Genomic DNA, 18,623 nt, shown 5'->3' on the forward strand with positions numbered 1-18,623 from the left:
GAAGTAGGAGTGACAGTCACCGCAATCTATGCGCCAAACGACGAATGTGAAAACACTCTTATGCGCATGTTTGGTGTCACGTAGCACGTAAACTTATTGTGAGTGGGCAGCTGATTAATTGTCCCTCTTACACAACCTAAACACACCAATTCTGCGAGTACGAGACCCTCATTCAATGAAATAAGGGAAAGAAGTGTATACCTAGGGGCTTTGTTTTTCCGTGTTTTAACACAATAATATTGAGATCTAACAGACAGTAATGCCAAGGAATGTACAGGGGAAGTTATTAGAACCAATGGAATGTAAATAAGAAGAAGGAAAAGGGGATGAAAAAATAACCAGCCGTGGGCAGGAATCGAACCTACGACCTTCAAATAACACGTTCGATGCTCTATCCACTGAGCTACCACAGCGGCCTTCCCTCTATCCACTTTTTTGAGTTTATATGTGAATTTAGAAGTAGGAGTGACTGTCAGCGCCATCCATAAGCCAAACGACGAATGTGAAAACACTCTTATGCGCATGTTTGGCGTCACGTAGCACGTGAACTTATTATGAGCGGGCAGCTGATTAATTGTCCCTCTTATACAACCTAAACACACCAAGTCTGCTAGTACGAGACCCTCGTTCAATGAAATAGGGGAAAGAAGTGTATACCTAAGGGCTCATTTTTCCGGGTTTCAACACAATATTAAAGAGATCTAACAGACAGTCATGCCAAGGAATGTACAGGGGAAGTTATTAGAACCAATAAAAATGTAAATAAGAAGAAACAAATGTGGATGAAAAAATAACCAGCCGTGGGCAGGAATCGAACCTACGACCTTCGAATAACGCGTTCGATGCTCTAACCACTGATCTACCACAGCTGCCTTCCCTCCATCCACTTTTTTGAGTTTATATGTGAATTTGGAAGTAGGAGTGACAGTCAGCGCCATCTATAAGCCAAACGACAAATGTGAAAACACTCTTATGCGCATGTTTGGCGTCACGTAGCACGTGAACTTATTATGAGCGGGCAGCTGACTAATTGTCCCTCTTATACAACCTAAACACACCAATTCTGCCAGTACGAGACCCTAGCTCAATGAAATAGGGGAAAGAAGTGTATACCTAAGGGCTCGTTTTTCCGTGTTTAACACAATAATAATGAGATCTAACAGACAGTCATGCCAAGGAATGTACAGGGGAAGTTATTAGAACCAATGGAATGTAAATAAGAAGAAAGAAAAGTGGATGAAAAAATAACCAGCCGTGGGCAGAAATCGAACCTACGACCTTCAAATAACGCGTTTTATGGTCTAACCACTGAGCTACCACAGCGGCCTTTCTCCATCCACTTTTTTGAGTTTATATGTGAATTTGGAAGTAGGAGTGACAGTCAGCGCCATCTATAAGCCAAACGACGAATGCGAAAACACTCTTATGCGCATGTTTGGCGTCACGTAGCACGTGAACTTATTGTGAGCGGGCACCTGAATAATTGTCCCTCTTATACAACCTAAACACACGAATTCTGCGAGTACGAGATCCACATTCAATGAAATAAGGGAAAGAAGTGTATACCTAGGAGCTTTGTTTTTCCGTATTTTAACACAATATTATTGAGATGTAACAGACAGTAATGCCAAGGAACACACAGGGGAAGTTATTAGAACCAATAGAATGTAAGTAGGAAGAAAGAAAAGTGGATGAACAAATAACCAGCCGTGGGCAGGAATCAAACCTACGACCTTCAAATAACACGTTCGTTGCTCTAACCACTGAGCTACCACAGCGGCCTTCCCTCCATCCACTTTTTTGAGTTTATATGTGAATTCAGAAGAAGGAGTGACAGTCAGCACCATCTATAAGCAAAACAACGATTGTTAAAACACTCTTATGCGCATGTTGCGTCACGTAGCACGTGAACTTATTATGAGTGGGCAGCTGATTAATTGTCCCTCTTATACAATCTAAAGACACCAAGTCTGCCAGTACGAGACCCTCGTTCAATGAAATAAGGGAAAAAAGTGTAAACCTAAGCGCTCGTTTTTTCGTGTTTTAACACAATATTAATGAGATCTAACAGACAGTCATGCCAAGAAACGTACAGGGGAAGTTATTAGAACCAATGGAATGTAAATAAGAAGAAAGAAAAGTGAATGAAAAAATAACAAGCCGTGGACAGAAATCGAACCTACGACCTTCAAATAAAGCGTTCGATGGTCTAATCACTGAGATACCACAGCGGCCTTCCCTCCATCCACTTTTTTGAGTTTATATGTGAATTTGGAAGTAGGAGTGACAGTCACCGCAATCTATGCGCCAAACGACGAATGTGAAAACACTCTTATGCGCATGTTTGGTGTCACGTAGCACGTAAACTTATTGTGAGTGGGCAGCTGATTAATTGTCCCTCTTACACAACCTAAACACACCAATTCTGCGAGTACGAGACCCTCATTCAATGAAATAAGGGAAAGAAGTGTATACCTAGGGGCTTTGTTTTTCCGTGTTTTAACACAATAATATTGAGATCTAACAGACAGTAATGCCAAGGAATGTACAGGGGAAGTTATTAGAACCAATGGAATGTAAATAAGAAGAAGGAAAAGGGGATGAAAAAATAACCAGCCGTGGGCAGGAATCGAACCTACGACCTTCAAATAACACGTTCGATGCTCTAACCACTGAGCTACCACAGCGGCCTTCCCTCTATCCACTTTTTTGAGTTTATATGTGAATTTAGAAGTAGGAGTGACTGTCAGCGCCATCCATAAGCCAAACGACGAATGTGAAAACACTCTTATGCGCATGTTTGGCGTCACGTAGCACGTGAACTTATTATGAGCGGGCAGCTGATTAATTGTCCCTCTTATACAACCTAAACACACCAAGTCTGCTAGTACGAGACCCTCGTTCAATGAAATAGGGGAAAGAAGTGTATACCTAAGGGCTCATTTTTCAGGGTTTCAACACAATATTAAAGAGATCTAACAGACAGTCATGCCAAGGAATGTACAGGGGAAGTTATTAGAACCAATAAAAATGTAAATAAGAAGAAACAAATGTGGATGAAAAAATAACCAGCCGTGGGCAGGAATCGAACCTACGACCTTCGAATAACGCGTTCGATGCTCTAACCACTGATCTACCACAGCTGCCTTCCCTCCATCCACTTTTTTGAGTTTATATGTGAATTTGGAAGTAGGAGTGACAGTCAGCGCCATCTATAAGCCAAACGACAAATGTGAAAACACTCTTATGCGCATGTTTGGCGTCACGTAGCACGTGAACTTATTGTGAGCGGGCAGCTGATTAATTGTCCCTCTTATACAACCTAAATACACCAATTCTGCGAGAACGAGACCCTAGCTCAATGAAATAGGGGAAAGAAGTGTATACCTAAGGGCTCGTTTTTCCGTGTTTAACACAATAATAATGAGATCTAACAGACAGTCATGCCAAGGAATGTACAGGGGAAGTTATTAGAAGCAATGGAATGTAAATAAGAAGAAAGAAAAATGGATGAAAAAATAACCAGCCGCGGGCAGAAATCGAACCTACGACCTTCAAATAACGCGTTCGATGGTCTAACCACTGAGCTACCACAGCGGCCTTCCCTCCATCCACTTTTTTGAGTTCATATGTGAATTTGGAAGTTGGAGTGACAGTCAGCGCCATCTATAAGCCAAACAACGAATGTGAAAACACTCTTATGCGCATGTTTGGCGTCACGTAGCACGTGAACTTATTGTGAGCGGGCAGCTGATTAATTGTCCCTCTTATACAACCTAAACACACGAATTCTGCGAGTACGAGACCCACATTCAATGAAATAAGGGAAAGAAGTGTATACCTAGGGGCTTTGTTTTTCCATATTTTAACACAATATTATTGAGATCTAACAGACAGTAATGCCAAGGAATGTACAGGGGAAGTTATTAGAACCAATAGAATGTAAGTAAGAAGAAAGAAAAGTGGATGAAAAAATAACCAGCCGTGGGCAGGAATCAAACCTACGACCTTCAAATAACACGTTCGTTGCTCTAACCACTGAGCTACCACAGCGGCCTTCCCTCCATCCACTTTTTTGAGTTTATATGTGAATTCAGAAGAAGGAGTGACAGTCAGCACCATCTATAAGCAAAACAACGATTGTGAAAACACTCTTATGCGCATGTTGCGTCACGTAGCACGTGAACTTATTATGAGTGGGCAGCTGATTAATTGTCCCTCTTATACAATCTAAAGACACCAAGTCTGCCAGTACGAGACCCTCGTTCAATTAAATAAGGGAAAAAAGTGTAAACCTAAGCGCTCGTTTTTCCGTGTTTTAACACAATAATAATGAGATCTAACAGACAGTAATGCCAAGGAATGTACAGGTGACGTTATTAGAACCAATGGAATGTAAACAAGAAGAAAGAAAAGTTGATGAAAAAATAACCAGCCGTGGGCAGGAATCGAACCTACGACCTTCAAATAACACGTTTGATGCTCTAACCACTGAGCTACCACAGCGGCCTTCCTTCCATCCACTTTTTTGAGTTTATATGTGAGTTCAGAAGAAGGAGTGACAGTCAGCACCATCTATAAGCAAAACGACGATGGTGAAAACACTCTTTTCGCAAGTTTGGCGTCACGTAGCACGTGAACTTATTATGAGCGGGCAGCTGAATTACTGTCCCTCTTATACAACCTAAACACACCAAGTCTGCCAGTACGAGACCCTAGCTCAATGAAATAGGGGAAAGAATTGTATACCTAAGGGCTCGTTTTTTCGTGTTTTAACACAATATAATGAGATCTAACAGACAGTCATGCCAAGAAACGTACAGGGGAAGTTATTAGAACCAATGGAATGTAACTAAGAAGAAAGAAAAGTGGATGAAAAAATAACAAGCCGTGGACAGAAATCGAACCTACGACCTTCAAATAACGCGTTCGATGGTCTAATCACTGAGATACCACAGCGGCCTTCCCTCCATCCACTTTTTTGAGTTTATATGTGAATTTGGAAGTAGGAGTGACAATCAGCGCAATCTATAAGCCAAACGACGAATGTGAAAACACTCTTATGCGCATTTTTGGTGTCACGTAGCACGTAAACTTATTGTGAGTGGGCAGCTGATTAATTGTCCCTCTTACACAACCTAAACACACCTATTCTGCGAGTACGAGACCCTCATTCAATGAAATAAGGGTAAGAAGTGTATACCTAGGGGCTTTGTTTTTCCGTGTTTTAACACAATAATATTGAGATCTAACAGACAGTAATGCCAAGGAATGTACAGGGGAAGTTATTAGAACCAATGGAATGTAAATAAGAAGAAGGAAAAGTGGATGAAAAAATAACCAGCCGTGGGCAGGAATCGAACCTACGACCTTCGAATAACGCGTTCGATGCTCTAACCACTGATCTACCACAGCTGCCTTCCCTCCATCCACTTTTTTGAGTTTATATGTGAATTTGGAAGTAGGAGTGACAGTCAGCGCCATTTATAAGCCAAACGACGAATGTGAAAACACTCTTATGCGCATGTTTGGCGTCACGTAGCACGTAAACTTATTGTGAGCGGGCAGCTGATTAATTGTCCCTCTTATACAACCTAAACACACCAATTCTGCGAGAACGAGACCCTCATTCAATGAAATAAGGGAAAGAAGTGTATACCTAGGGGCTTTGTTTTTCCGTGTTTTAACACAATAATATTGAGATCTAACAGACAGTAATGCCAAGGAATGTACAGGGGAAGTTATTAGAACCAATGGAATGTAAATAAGAAGAAGGAAAAGTGGATGAAAAAAATAACCAGCCGTGGTCAGGAATCGAACCTACGACCTTCAAATAACACGTTCGATGCTCTAACCACTGAGCTACCACAGCGGCCTTCCCTCCATCCACTTTTTTGAGTTTATATGTGAATTCAGAAGAAGGAGTGACAGTCAGCACCATCTACAAGCAAAACGACGATGGTGAAAACACTCTTATGCGCATGTTTGGCGTCCCGTAGCACGTGAACTTATTATGAGCGGGCAGCTGATTAATTGTCCCTCTTATACAACCTAAACACACCAATTCTGCGAGTACGAGACCCTCGTTCATATAAATAAGGGAAAGAAATGTATACCTAAGGGCTCGTTTTTGCGTGTTTTAACACAATATTAATGAGATCTAACAGACAGTAATGCCAAGGAATGTGCAGGGGAAGTTATTAGAACCAATGGAATGTAAATAAGAAGAAAGAAAAGTGGATGAAAGAGTAACGAGCCGTGGGCAGGAATCGAACATACGACCTTCAAATAACGCGTTCGATGCTCTAACCACTGAGCTACCACAGCGGCCTTCCTTCCCTCCACTTTTTTGAGTTTATATGTGAACTTAGAAGAAGGAGTGACAGTCAGCGCCATCTATAAGCCAAACGACGAATGTGAAAACACTCCTATGCGCATGTTTGGCGTCACGTAGCACGTGAACCTATTATGAGCGAGCAGCTGATTAATTGTCCCTCTTATACAACCTAAACACACCAAGTCTGCCAGTACGAGACACTCGTTCAATGAAATAAGGGAAAGAAGTGTATACCTAAGGGCTCGTTTTTCCGTGTTTTAACACAATATTAATGAGATCTAACAGACAGTAATGCCAAGGAATGTACAGGGGAAGTTATTAGAACCAATGGAATGTAAATAAGAAGAATGAAAAGTGGATGAAAAAATAACCAGCCGCGGGCAGGAATCAAACCTACGACCTTCAAATAACACGTTCGATGCTCTAACCACTGAGCTACCACAGCGGCCTTCCCTTCATCCACTTTTTTTAGTTTATATGTGAATTCAGAAGAAGGAGTGACAGTCAGCACCATCTATAAGCAAAACAACGATTGTGAAAACACTCTTATGCGCATGTTTGGCGTCACGTAGCACGTGAACTTATTATGAGCGGGCAGCTGATTAATTGTCCCTCTTATACAACCTAAAGACACCAAGTCTGCCAGTACGAGACCCTCGTTCAATGAAATAAGGGAAAAAAGTGTATACCTAAGCGCTCGTTTTTCCGTGTTTTAACACAATAATAATGAGATCTAACAGACAGTAATGCCAAGCAATGTACAGGGGAAGTTATTTGAACCAATGGAATGTAAATAAGAAGAAAGAAAAGTGGATGAAAAAATAACCAGCCGTGGGCGGAATCGAACCTACGACCTTCGAATAACGCGTTCGATGCTCTAACCACTGATCTACCACAGCTGCCTTTTCTCCATCCACTTTTATGAGTTTATATGTGAATTTGGAAGTAGGAGTGACAGTCAGCGCCATCTATAAGCCAAACGACGAATGTGAAAACACACTTATGCACATGTTTGGCGTCACGTAGCACGTGAACTTATTATGAGCGGGCAGCTGAATAATTGTCCCTCTCATACAACCTAAACACACCAAGTCTGCCATTACGAGACCCTAGCTCAATGAAATAGGGGAAAGAAGTGTAAACCTAAGGGCTCGTTTTTTCGTGTTTTAACACAATAATAATGAGATCTAACAGACAGTAATGCCAAGGAATGTACAGGGGAAGTTATCAGAACCAATGGAATGTAAATAAGAAGAAAGAAAAGTGGATGAAAAAATAACCAACCGTGGGCAGGAATTGAACCTACGACCTTCGAATAACGTGTTCGATGCTCTAACCACTGATCTACCACAGCTGCCTTCCCGCCATCCACTTTTTTGAGTTTATATGTGAACTCAGAAGAAGGAGTGACAGTCAGCGCCATCTATAAGCCAAACGACAAATGTGAAAACACTCCTATGCGCATGTTTGGCGTCACGTAGCACGTGAACTTATTCTGAGCGGGCAGCTGACTAATTGTTCCTCTTATACAACCTAAACACACCACTTGTGCGAGTACGAGACCCTCGTTCATTGAAATAAGGGAAAGAAGTGTATACTTAAGGGCTCGTTTTTCCGTGTTTTAACACAATATTAATGAGATCTAACAGACAGTAATGCCAAGGAATGTACAGGGGAAGTTAATAGAACCAATGGAATGTAAATAAGAAGAAAGAAAAGTGGATGAAAAAATAACCAGCCGTGGGCAGGAATCGAACCTATGACCTTCGAATAACGCGTTCGATGCTCTAACCACTGATCTACCACAGCTGCCTTCCCTCCACCCACTTTTATGAGTTTATATGAGAATTTACAAGTAGGAGTGACAGTCAGTTCCATCTATAAGCCAAACGACGAATGTGAAAACACACTTATGCATATGTTTGGCATCACGTAGCACGTGAACTTATTATGAGCGGGCAGCTGATTAATTGTCCCTCTTATACAACCTAAACACACCAAGTCTGCCAGTACGAGACCCTAGCTCAATGAAATAGAGGAAAGATGTGTATACCTAAGGGCTCGTTTTTCCGTGTTTAACACAATATTAATGAGATCTAACAGACAGTCATGCCAAGGAATGTACAGGGGAAGTTATTAGAACCAATGGAATGTAAATAGGAAGAAAGAAAAGTGGATGAAAAATAACCAGCCGTGGGCAGAAATCGAACCTATGACCTTCAAATAACACGTTCGATGCTCTAACCACTGAGCTACCACAGCGGCCTTCCCTCCATCCACTTTTTTGAGTTTATATGTGAATTCAGAAGAAGGAGTGACAGTCAGCACCATCTATAAGCAAAACAACGATTGTGAAAACACTCTTATGCGCATGTTTGGCGTCACGTAGCACGTGAACCTATTATGAGCGGGCAGCTGATTAATTGTCCCTCTTATACAACCTAAAGACACCAAGTCTGCCAGTACGAGACCCTCGTTCAATGAAATAAGGGAAAAAGTGTATACCTAAGCGCTCGTTTTTCGGTGTTTTAACACAATAATAATGAGATCTAACAGACAGTAATGCCAAGGAATGCACAGGGGAAGTTATTAGAACCAATGGAATGTAAATAAGAAGAAAGAAAAGTGGATGAAAAAATAACCAGCCGTGGGCAGGAATCGAACCTACGACCTTCAAATAACACGTTCGATGCTCTAACCACTGAGCTACCACAGCGGCCTTCCCTCCATCCACTTTTCTGAGTTTATATGTGAATTCAGAAGAAGGAGTGACAGTCAGCACCATCTATAAGCAAAACGACGATGGTGAAAACACTCTTATGCGCATGTTTGGCGTCCCGTAGCACGTGAACTTATTATGAGCGGGCAGCTGATTAATTGTCCCTTTTATACAACCTAAACACACCAAGTCTGCCAGTACGAGACCGTCGTTCAATGAAATAAGGGAAAGAAGTGTATACTTTAGGGCTCGTTTTTGCATGTTTTAACACAATATAATGAGATCTAACAGACAGTAATGCCAAGGAATGTACAGGGGAAGTTATTAGAACCAATGGAATGTAAATAAGAAGAAAGAAAAGTGGATGAAAGAGTAACGAGCCGTGGGCAGGAATCGAATATACGACCTTCAAATAACGCGTTCGATGCTTTAACCACTGAGCTACCACAGCGGCCTTCCTTCCATCCACTTTTATGAGTTTATATGTGAATTCAGAAGAAGGAGTGACAGTCAGCACCATCTATAAGCAAAACAACGATTGTGAAAACACTCTTATGCGCATGTTTGGCGTCACGTAGCACGTGAACCTATTATGAGCGGGCAGCTGATTAATTGTCCCTCTTATACAACCTAAAGACACCAAGTCTGCCAGTACGAGACCCTCGTTCAATGAAATAAGGGAAAAAAGTGTATACCTAAGCGCTCGTTTTTCGGTGTTTTAACACAATAATAATGAGATCTAACAGACAGTAATGCCAAGGAATGCACAGGGGAAGTTATTAGAACCAATGGAATGTAAATAAGAAGAAAGAAAAGTGGATGAAAAAATAACCAGCCGTGGGCAGGAATCGAACCTACGACCTTCAAATAACACGTTCGATGCTCTAACCACTGAGCTACCACAGCGGCCTTCCCTCCATCCACTTTTCTGAGTTTATATGTGAATTCAGAAGAAGGAGTGAAAGTCAGCACCATCTATAAGCAAAACGACGATGGTGAAAACACTCTTATGCGCATGTTTGGCATCACGTAGCACGTGAACCTTTTATGAGCGAGCAGCTGATTAATTGTCCCTCTTATACAACCTAAACACACCGAGTCTGCCAGTACGAGACCGTCGTTCAATGAAATAAGGGAAAGAAGTGTATACCTTAGGGCTCGTTTTTGCGTGTTTTTCCACAATAATAATGAGATCTAACAGACAGTAATGCCAAGGAATGTACAGGGGAAGTTATTAGAACCAATGGAATGTAAATAAGAAGAAAGAAAAGTGGATGAAAGAGTAACGAGCCGTGGGCAGGAATCGAACATACGACCTTCAAATAACGCGTTCGATGCTTTAACCACTGAGCTACCACAGCGGCCTTCCTTCCATCCACTTTTATGAGTTTATATGTGAACTTAGAAGAAGGAGTGACAGTCAGCGCCATCTATAAGCCAAACGACGAATGTGAAAACACTCTTATGCGCATGTTTGGCGTCACGTAGCACGTGAACTTATTATGAGCGGGCAGCTGACTAATTGTCTCTCTTATACAACCTAAACACACCAATTCTGCCAGTACGAGACCCTCGTTCAATGAAATAAGGGAAAAAAGTGTAAACCTAAGCGCTCGTTTTTCCGTGTTTTAACACAATAATAATGAGATCTAACAGACAGTAATGCCAAGGAATGTACAGGGGAAGTTATTAGAACCAATGGAATGTAAATAAGAAGAAAGAAAAGTGGATGAAAAAATAACCAGCCGTGGGCAGGAATCGAACCTACGACCTTCAAATAACACGTTCGATGCTCTAACCACTATTCTACCACAGCTGCCTTCCCTCCATCCTCTTTTTTGAGTTTATATGTGAATTTGGAAGTAGGACTGACAGTCAGCGCCATCTATAAGCCAAACGACAAATGTGAAAACACTCTTATGCGCATGTTTGGCGTCACGTAGCACGTGAACTTATTGTGAGCGGGCAGCTGATTAATTGTCCCTCTTATACAACCTAAACACACCAATTCTGCGAGAACGAGACCCTAGCTCAATGAAATAGGGGAAAGAAGTCTATACCTAAGGGCTCGTTTTTCCGTGTTTAACACAATAATAATGAGATCTAACAGACAGTCATGCCAAGGAATGTACAGGGGAAGTTATTAGAAGCAATGGAATGTAAAAACGAAGAAAGAAAAATGGATGAAAACATAACCAGCCGCGGGCAGAAATCGAACCTACGACCTTCAAATAACGCGTTCGATGGTCTAACCACTGAGCTACCACAGCGGCCTTCCCTCCATCTACTTTTTTGAGTTTATATGTGAATTCAGAAGAAGGAGTGACAGTCAGCACCCTCTATAAGCCAAACGACGAATGTGAAAACACTCTTATGCGCATGTTTGGCGTCACGTAGCACGTGAACTTATTATGAGCGGGCAGCTGACTAATTGTCCCTCTTATACAACCTAAACACACCAATTCTGCCAGTACGAGACCCTAGCTCAATGAAATAGGGGAAAGAAGTGTATACCTAAGGGCTCGTTTTTCCGTGTTTAACACAATAATAATGAGATCTAACAGACAGTCATGCCAAGGAATGTACAGGGGAAGTTATTAGAACCAATGGAATGTAAATAAGAAGAAAGAAAAGTGGATGAAAAAATAACCAGCCGTGGGCAGAAATCGAACCTACGACCTTCAAATAACGCGTTTTATGGTCTAACCACTGAGCTACCACAGCGGCCTTTCTCCATCCACTTTTTTGAGTTTATATGTGAATTTGGAAGTAGGAGTGACAGTCAGCGCCATCTATAAGCCAAACGACGAATGCGAAAACACTCTTATGCGCATGTTTGGCGTCACGTAGCACGTGAACTTATTGTGAGCGGGCACCTGAATAATTGTCCCTCTTATACAACCTAAACACACGAATTCTGCGAGTACGAGACCCACATTCAATGAAATAAGGGAAAGAAGTGTATACCTAGGAGCTTTGTTTTTCCGTATTTTAACACAATATTATTGAGATGTAACAGACAGTAATGCCAAGGAACACACAGGGGAAGTTATTAAAACCAATAGAATGTAAGTAGGAAGAAAGAAAAGTGGATGAACAAATAACCAGCCGTGGGCAGGAATCAAACCTACGACCTTCAAATAACACGTTCGTTGCTCTAACCACTGAGCTACCACAGCGGCCTTCCCTCCATCCACTTTTTTGAGTTTATATGTGAATTCAGAAGAAGGAGTGACAGTCAGCACCATCTATAAGCAAAACAACGATTGTTAAAACACTCTTATGCGCATGTTGCGTCACGTAGCACGTGAACTTATTATGAGTGGGCAGCTGATTAATTGTCCCTCTTATACAATCTAAAGACACCAAGTCTGCCAGTACGAGACCCTCGTTCAATGAAATAAGGGAAAAAAGTGTAAACCTAAGCGCTCGTTTTTTCGTGTTTTAACACAATATTAATGAGATCTAACAGACAGTCATGCCAAGAAACGTACAGGGGAAGTTATTAGAACCAATGGAATGTAAATAAGAAGAAAGAAAAGTGAATGAAAAAATAACAAGCCGTGGACAGAAATCGAACCTACGACCTTCAAATAAAGCGTTCGATGGTCTAATCACTGAGATACCACAGCGGCCTTCCCTCCATCCACTTTTTTTAGTTTATATGTGAATTCAGAAGAAGGAGTGACAGTCAGCACCATCTATAAGCAAAACAACGATTGTGAAAACACTCTTATGCGCATGTTTGGCGTCACGTAGCACGTGAACTTATTATGAGCGGGCAGCTGATTAATTGTCCCTCTTATACAACCTAAAGACACCAAGTCTGCCAGTACGAGACCCTCGTTCAATGAAATAAGGGAAAAAAGTGTATACCTAAGCGCTCGTTTTTCCGTGTTTTAACACAATAATAATGAGATCTAACAGACAGTAATGCCAAGCAATGTACAGGGGAAGTTATTTGAACCAATGGAATGTAAATAAGAAGAAAGAAAAGTGGATGAAAAAATAACCAGCCGTGGGCGGAATCGAACCTACGACCTTCGAATAACGCGTTCGATGCTCTAACCACTGATCTACCACAGCTGCCTTTTCTCCATCCACTTTTATGAGTTTATATGTGAATTTGGAAGTAGGAGTGACAGTCAGCGCCATCTATAAGCCAAACGACGAATGTGAAAACACACTTATGCACATGTTTGGCGTCACGTAGCACGTGAACTTATTATGAGCGGGCAGCTGAATAATTGTCCCTCTCATACAACCTAAACACACCAAGTCTGCCATTACGAGACCCTAGCTCAATGAAATAGGGGAAAGAAGTGTAAACCTAAGGGCTCGTTTTTTCGTGTTTTAACACAATAATAATGAGATCTAACAGACAGTAATGCCAAGGAATGTACAGGGGAAGTTATCAGAACCAATGGAATGTAAATAAGAAGAAAGAAAAGTGGATGAAAAAATAACCAACCGTGGGCAGGAATCGAACCTACGACCTTCGAATAACGTGTTCGATGCTCTAACCACTGATCTACCACAGCTGCCTTCCCGCCATCCACTTTTTTGAGTTTATATGTGAACTCAGAAGAAGGAGTGACAGTCAGCGCCATCTATAAGCCAAACGACAAATGTGAAAACACTCCTATGCGCATGTTTGGCGTCACGTAGCACGTGAACTTATTCTGAGCGGGCAGCTGACTAATTGTTCCTCTTATACAACCTAAACACACCACTTGTGCGAGTACGAGACCCTCGTTCATTGAAATAAGGGAAAGAAGTGTATACTTAAGGGCTCGTTTTTCCGTGTTTTAACACAATATTAATGAGATCTAACAGACAGTAATGCCAAGGAATGTACAGGGGAAGTTAATAGAACCAATGGAATGTAAATAAGAAGAAAGAAAAGTGGATGAAAAAATAACCAGCCGTGGGCAGGAATCGAACCTATGACCTTCGAATAACGCGTTCGATGCTCTAACCACTGATCTACCACAGCTGCCTTCCCTCCACCCACTTTTATGAGTTTATATGAGAATTTACAAGTAGGAGTGACAGTCAGTTCCATCTATAAGCCAAACGACGAATGTGAAAACACACTTATGCATATGTTTGGCATCACGTAGCACGTGAACTTATTATGAGCGGGCAGCTGATTAATTGTCCCTCTTATACAACCTAAACACACCAAGTCTGCCAGTACGAGACCCTAGCTCAATGAAATAGAGGAAAGATGTGTATACCTAAGGGCTCGTTTTTCCGTGTTTAACACAATATTAATGAGATCTAACAGACAGTCATGCCAAGGAATGTACAGGGGAAGTTATTAGAACCAATGGAATGTAAATAAGAAGAAAGAAAAGTGGATGAAAAATAACCAGCCGTGGGCAGAAATCGAACCTATGACCTTCAAATAACACGTTCGATGCTCTAACCACTGAGCTACCACAGCGGCCTTCCCTCCATCCACTTTTTTGAGTTTATATGTGAATTCAGAAGAAGGAGTGACAGTCAGCACCATCTATAAGCAAAACAACGATTGTGAAAACACTCTTATGCGCATGTTTGGCGTCACGTAGCACGTGAACCTATTATGAGCGGGCAGCTGATTAATTGTCCCTCTTATACAACCTAAAGACACCAAGTCTGCCAGTACGAGACCCTCGTTCAATGAAATAAGGGAAAAAGTGTATACCTAAGCGCTCGTTTTTCGGTGTTTTAACACAATAATAATGAGATCTAACAGACAGTAATGCCAAGGAATGCACAGGGGAAGTTATTAGAACCAATGGAATGTAAATAAGAAGAAAGAAAAGTGGATGAAAAAATAACCAGCCGTGGGCAGGAATCGAACCTACGACCTTCAAATAACACGTTCGATGCTCTAACCACTGAGCTACCACAGCGGCCTTCCCTCCATCCACTTTTCTGAGTTTATATGTGAATTCAGAAGAAGGAGTGACAGTCAGCACCATCTATAAGCAAAACGACGATGGTGAAAACACTCTTATGCGCATGTTTGGCGTCCCGTAGCACGTGAACTTATTATGAGCGGGCAGCTGATTAATTGTCCCTTTTATACAACCTAAACACACCAAGTCTGCCAGTACGAGACCGTCGTTCAATGAAATAAGGGAAAGAAGTGTATACTTTAGGGCTCGTTTTTGCATGTTTTAACACAATATAATGAGATCTAACAGACAGTAATGCCAAGGAATGTACAGGGGAAGTTATTAGAACCAATGGAATGTAAATAAGAAGAAAGAAAAGTGGATGAAAGAGTAACGAGCCGTGGGCAGGAATCGAATATACGACCTTCAAATAACGCGTTCGATGCTTTAACCACTGAGCTACCACAGCGGCCTTCCTTCCATCCACTTTTATGAGTTTATATGTGAATTCAGAAGAAGGAGTGACAGTCAGCACCATCTATAAGCAAAACAACGATTGTGAAAACACTCTTATGCGCATGTTTGGCGTCACGTAGCACGTGAACCTATTATGAGCGGGCAGCTGATTAATTGTCCCTCTTATACAACCTAAAGACACCAAGTCTGCCAGTACGAGACCCTCGTTCAATGAAATAAGGGAAAAAAGTGTATACCTAAGCGCTCGTTTTTCGGTGTTTTAACACAATAATAATGAGATCTAACAGACAGTAATGCCAAGGAATGCACAGGGGAAGTTATTAGAACCAATGGAATGTAAATAAGAAGAAAGAAAAGTGGATGAAAAAATAACCAGCCGTGGGCAGGAATCGAACCTACGACCTTCAAATAACACGTTCGATGCTCTAACCACTGAGCTACCACAGCGGCCTTCCCTCCATCCACTTTTCTGAGTTTATATGTGAATTCAGAAGAAGGAGTGACAGTCAGCACCATCTATAAGCAAAACGACGATGGTGAAAACACTCTTATGCGCATGTTTGGCATCACGTAGCACGTGAACCTTTTATGAGCGAGCAGCTGATTAATTGTCCCTCTTATACAACCTAAACACACCGAGTCTGCCAGTACGAGACCGTCGTTCAATGAAATAAGGGAAAGAAGTGTATACCTTAGGGCTCGTTTTTGCGTGTTTTTCCACAATAATAATGAGATCTAACAGACAGTAATGCCAAGGAATGTACAGGGGAAGTTATTAGAACCAATGGAATGTAAATAAGAAGAAAGAAAAGTGGATGAAAGAGTAACGAGCCGTGGGCAGGAATCGAACATACGACCTTCAAATAACGCGTTCGATGCTTTAACCACTGAGCTACCACAGCGGCCTTCCTTCCATCCACTTTTATGAGTTTATATGTGAACTTAGAAGAAGGAGTGACAGTCAGCGCCATCTATAAGCCAAACGACGAATGTGAAAACACTCTTATGCGCATGTTTGGCGTCACGTAGCACGTGAACTTATTATGAGCGGGCAGCTGACTAATTGTCTCTCTTATACAACCTAAACACACCAATTCTGCCAGTACGAGACCCTCGTTCAATGAAATAAGGGAAAAAAGTGTAAACCTAAGCGCTCGTTTTTCCGTGTTTTAACACAATAATAATGAGATCTAACAGACAGTAATGCCAAGGAATGTACAGGGGAAGTTATTAGAACCAATGGAATGTAAATAAGAAGAAAGAAAAGTGGATGAAAAAATAACCAGCCGTGGGCAGGAATCGAACCTACGACCTTCAAATAACACGTTCGATGCTCTAACCACTATTCTACCACAGCTGCCTTCCCTCCATCCTCTTTTTTGAGTTTATATGTGAATTTGGAAGTAGGACTGACAGTCAGCGCCATCTATAAGCCAAACGACAAATGTGAAAACACTCTTATGCGCATGTTTGGCGTCACGTAGCACGTGAACTTATTGTGAGCGGGCAGCTGATTAATTGTCCCTCTTATACAACCTAAACACACCAATTCTGCGAGAACGAGACCCTAGCTCAATGAAATAGGGGAAAGAAGTCTATACCTAAGGGCTCGTTTTTCCGTGTTTAACACAATAATAATGAGATCTAACAGACAGTCATGCCAAGGAATGTACAGGGGAAGTTATTAGAAGCAATGGAATGTAAAAACGAAGAAAGAAAAATGGATGAAAACATAACCAGCCGCGGGCAGAAATCGAACCTACGACCTTCAAATAACGCGTTCGATGGTCTAACCACTGAGCTACCACAGCGGCCTTCCCTCCATCTACTTTTTTGAGTTTATATGTGAATTCAGAAGAAGGAGTGACAGTCAGCACCCTCTATAAGCCAAACGACGAATGTGAAAACACTCTTATGCGCATGTTTGGCGTCACGTAGCACGTGAACTTATTATGAGCGGGCAGCTGACTAATTGTCCCTCTTATACAACCTAAACACACCAATTCTGCCAGTACGAGACCCTAGCTCAATGAAATAGGGGAAAGAAGTGTATACCTAAGGGCTCGTTTTTCCGTGTTTAACACAATAATAATGAGATCTAACAGACAGTCATGCCAAGGAATGTACAGGGGAAGTTATTAGAACCAATGGAATGTAAATAAGAAGAAAGAAAAGTGGATGAAAAAATAACCAGCCGTGGGCAGAAATCGAACCTACGACCTTCAAATAACGCGTTTTATGGTCTAACCACTGAGCTACCACAGCGGCCTTTCTCCATCCACTTTTTTGAGTTTATATGTGAATTTGGAAGTAGGAGTGACAGTCAGCGCCATCTATAAGCCAAACGACGAATGCGAAAACACTCTTATGCGCATGTTTGGCGTCACGTAGCACGTGAACTTATTGTGAGCGGGCACCTGAATAATTGTCCCTCTTATACAACCTAAACACACGAATTCTGCGAGTACGAGACCCACATTCAATGAAATAAGGGAAAGAAGTGTATACCTAGGAGCTTTGTTTTTCCGTATTTTAACACAATATTATTGAGATGTAACAGACAGTAATGCCAAGGAACACACAGGGGAAGTTATTAGAACCAATAGAATGTAAGTAGGAAGAAAGAAAAGTGGATGAACAAATAACCAGCCGTGGGCAGGAATCAAACCTACGACCTTCAAATAACACGTTCGTTGCTCTAACCACTGAGCTACCACAGCGGCCTTCCCTCCATCCACTTTTTTGAGTTTATATGTGAATTCAGAAGAAGGAGTGACAGTCAGCACCATCTATAAGCAAAACAACGATTGTTAAAACACTCTTATGCGCATGTTGCGTCACGTAGCACGTGAACTTATTATGAGTGGGCAGCTGATTAATTGTCCCTCTTATACAATCTAAAGACACCAAGTCTGCCAGTACGAGACCCTCGTTCAATGAAATAAGGGAAAAAAGTGTAAACCTAAGCGCTCGTTTTTTCGTGTTTTAACACAATATTAATGAGATCTAACAGACAGTCATGCCAAGAAACGTACAGGGGAAGTTATTAGAACCAATGGAATGTAAATAAGAAGAAAGAAAAGTGAATGAAAAAATAACAAGCCGTGGACAGAAATCGAACCTACGACCTTCAAATAAAGCGTTCGATGGTCTAATCACTGAGATACCACAGCGGCCTTCCCTCCATCCACTTTTTTGAGTT

General features: G+C 41.6%; 7 non-coding genes across 7 annotated transcripts; all 7 read right to left on the reverse strand.

Moving 5' to 3' along the window:
• Positions 1-340: 340 nt before the first annotated feature.
• TRNAT-UGU (transfer RNA threonine (anticodon UGU)) lies at positions 341-413 on the reverse strand. The gene has a single exon. It is a non-coding gene; the product is annotated as a tRNA-Thr (tRNA).
• A 2,201-nt stretch (positions 414-2,614) lies between these two features.
• Positions 2,615-2,687, reverse strand: TRNAT-UGU (transfer RNA threonine (anticodon UGU)). Its single transcript has one exon. It is a non-coding gene; the product is annotated as a tRNA-Thr (tRNA).
• Positions 2,688-4,433: 1,746 nt separating this feature from the next.
• TRNAT-UGU (transfer RNA threonine (anticodon UGU)) lies at positions 4,434-4,506 on the reverse strand. Its single transcript has one exon. It is a non-coding gene; the product is annotated as a tRNA-Thr (tRNA).
• Positions 4,507-8,980: 4,474 nt separating this feature from the next.
• On the reverse strand, positions 8,981-9,053 carry TRNAT-UGU (transfer RNA threonine (anticodon UGU)). The gene has a single exon. It is a non-coding gene; the product is annotated as a tRNA-Thr (tRNA).
• An 836-nt stretch (positions 9,054-9,889) lies between these two features.
• Positions 9,890-9,962, reverse strand: TRNAT-UGU (transfer RNA threonine (anticodon UGU)). Its single transcript has one exon. It is a non-coding gene; the product is annotated as a tRNA-Thr (tRNA).
• A 4,924-nt stretch (positions 9,963-14,886) lies between these two features.
• TRNAT-UGU (transfer RNA threonine (anticodon UGU)) lies at positions 14,887-14,959 on the reverse strand. The gene has a single exon. It is a non-coding gene; the product is annotated as a tRNA-Thr (tRNA).
• Positions 14,960-15,795: 836 nt separating this feature from the next.
• TRNAT-UGU (transfer RNA threonine (anticodon UGU)) lies at positions 15,796-15,868 on the reverse strand. Its single transcript has one exon. It is a non-coding gene; the product is annotated as a tRNA-Thr (tRNA).
• Positions 15,869-18,623: the final 2,755 nt, after the last annotated feature.

Source organism: Rhipicephalus microplus, chromosome 1, assembly GCF_043290135.1.
Source record: "Rhipicephalus microplus isolate Deutch F79 chromosome 1, USDA_Rmic, whole genome shotgun sequence".
NCBI lineage: Eukaryota > Metazoa > Arthropoda > Arachnida > Ixodida > Ixodidae > Rhipicephalus > Rhipicephalus microplus.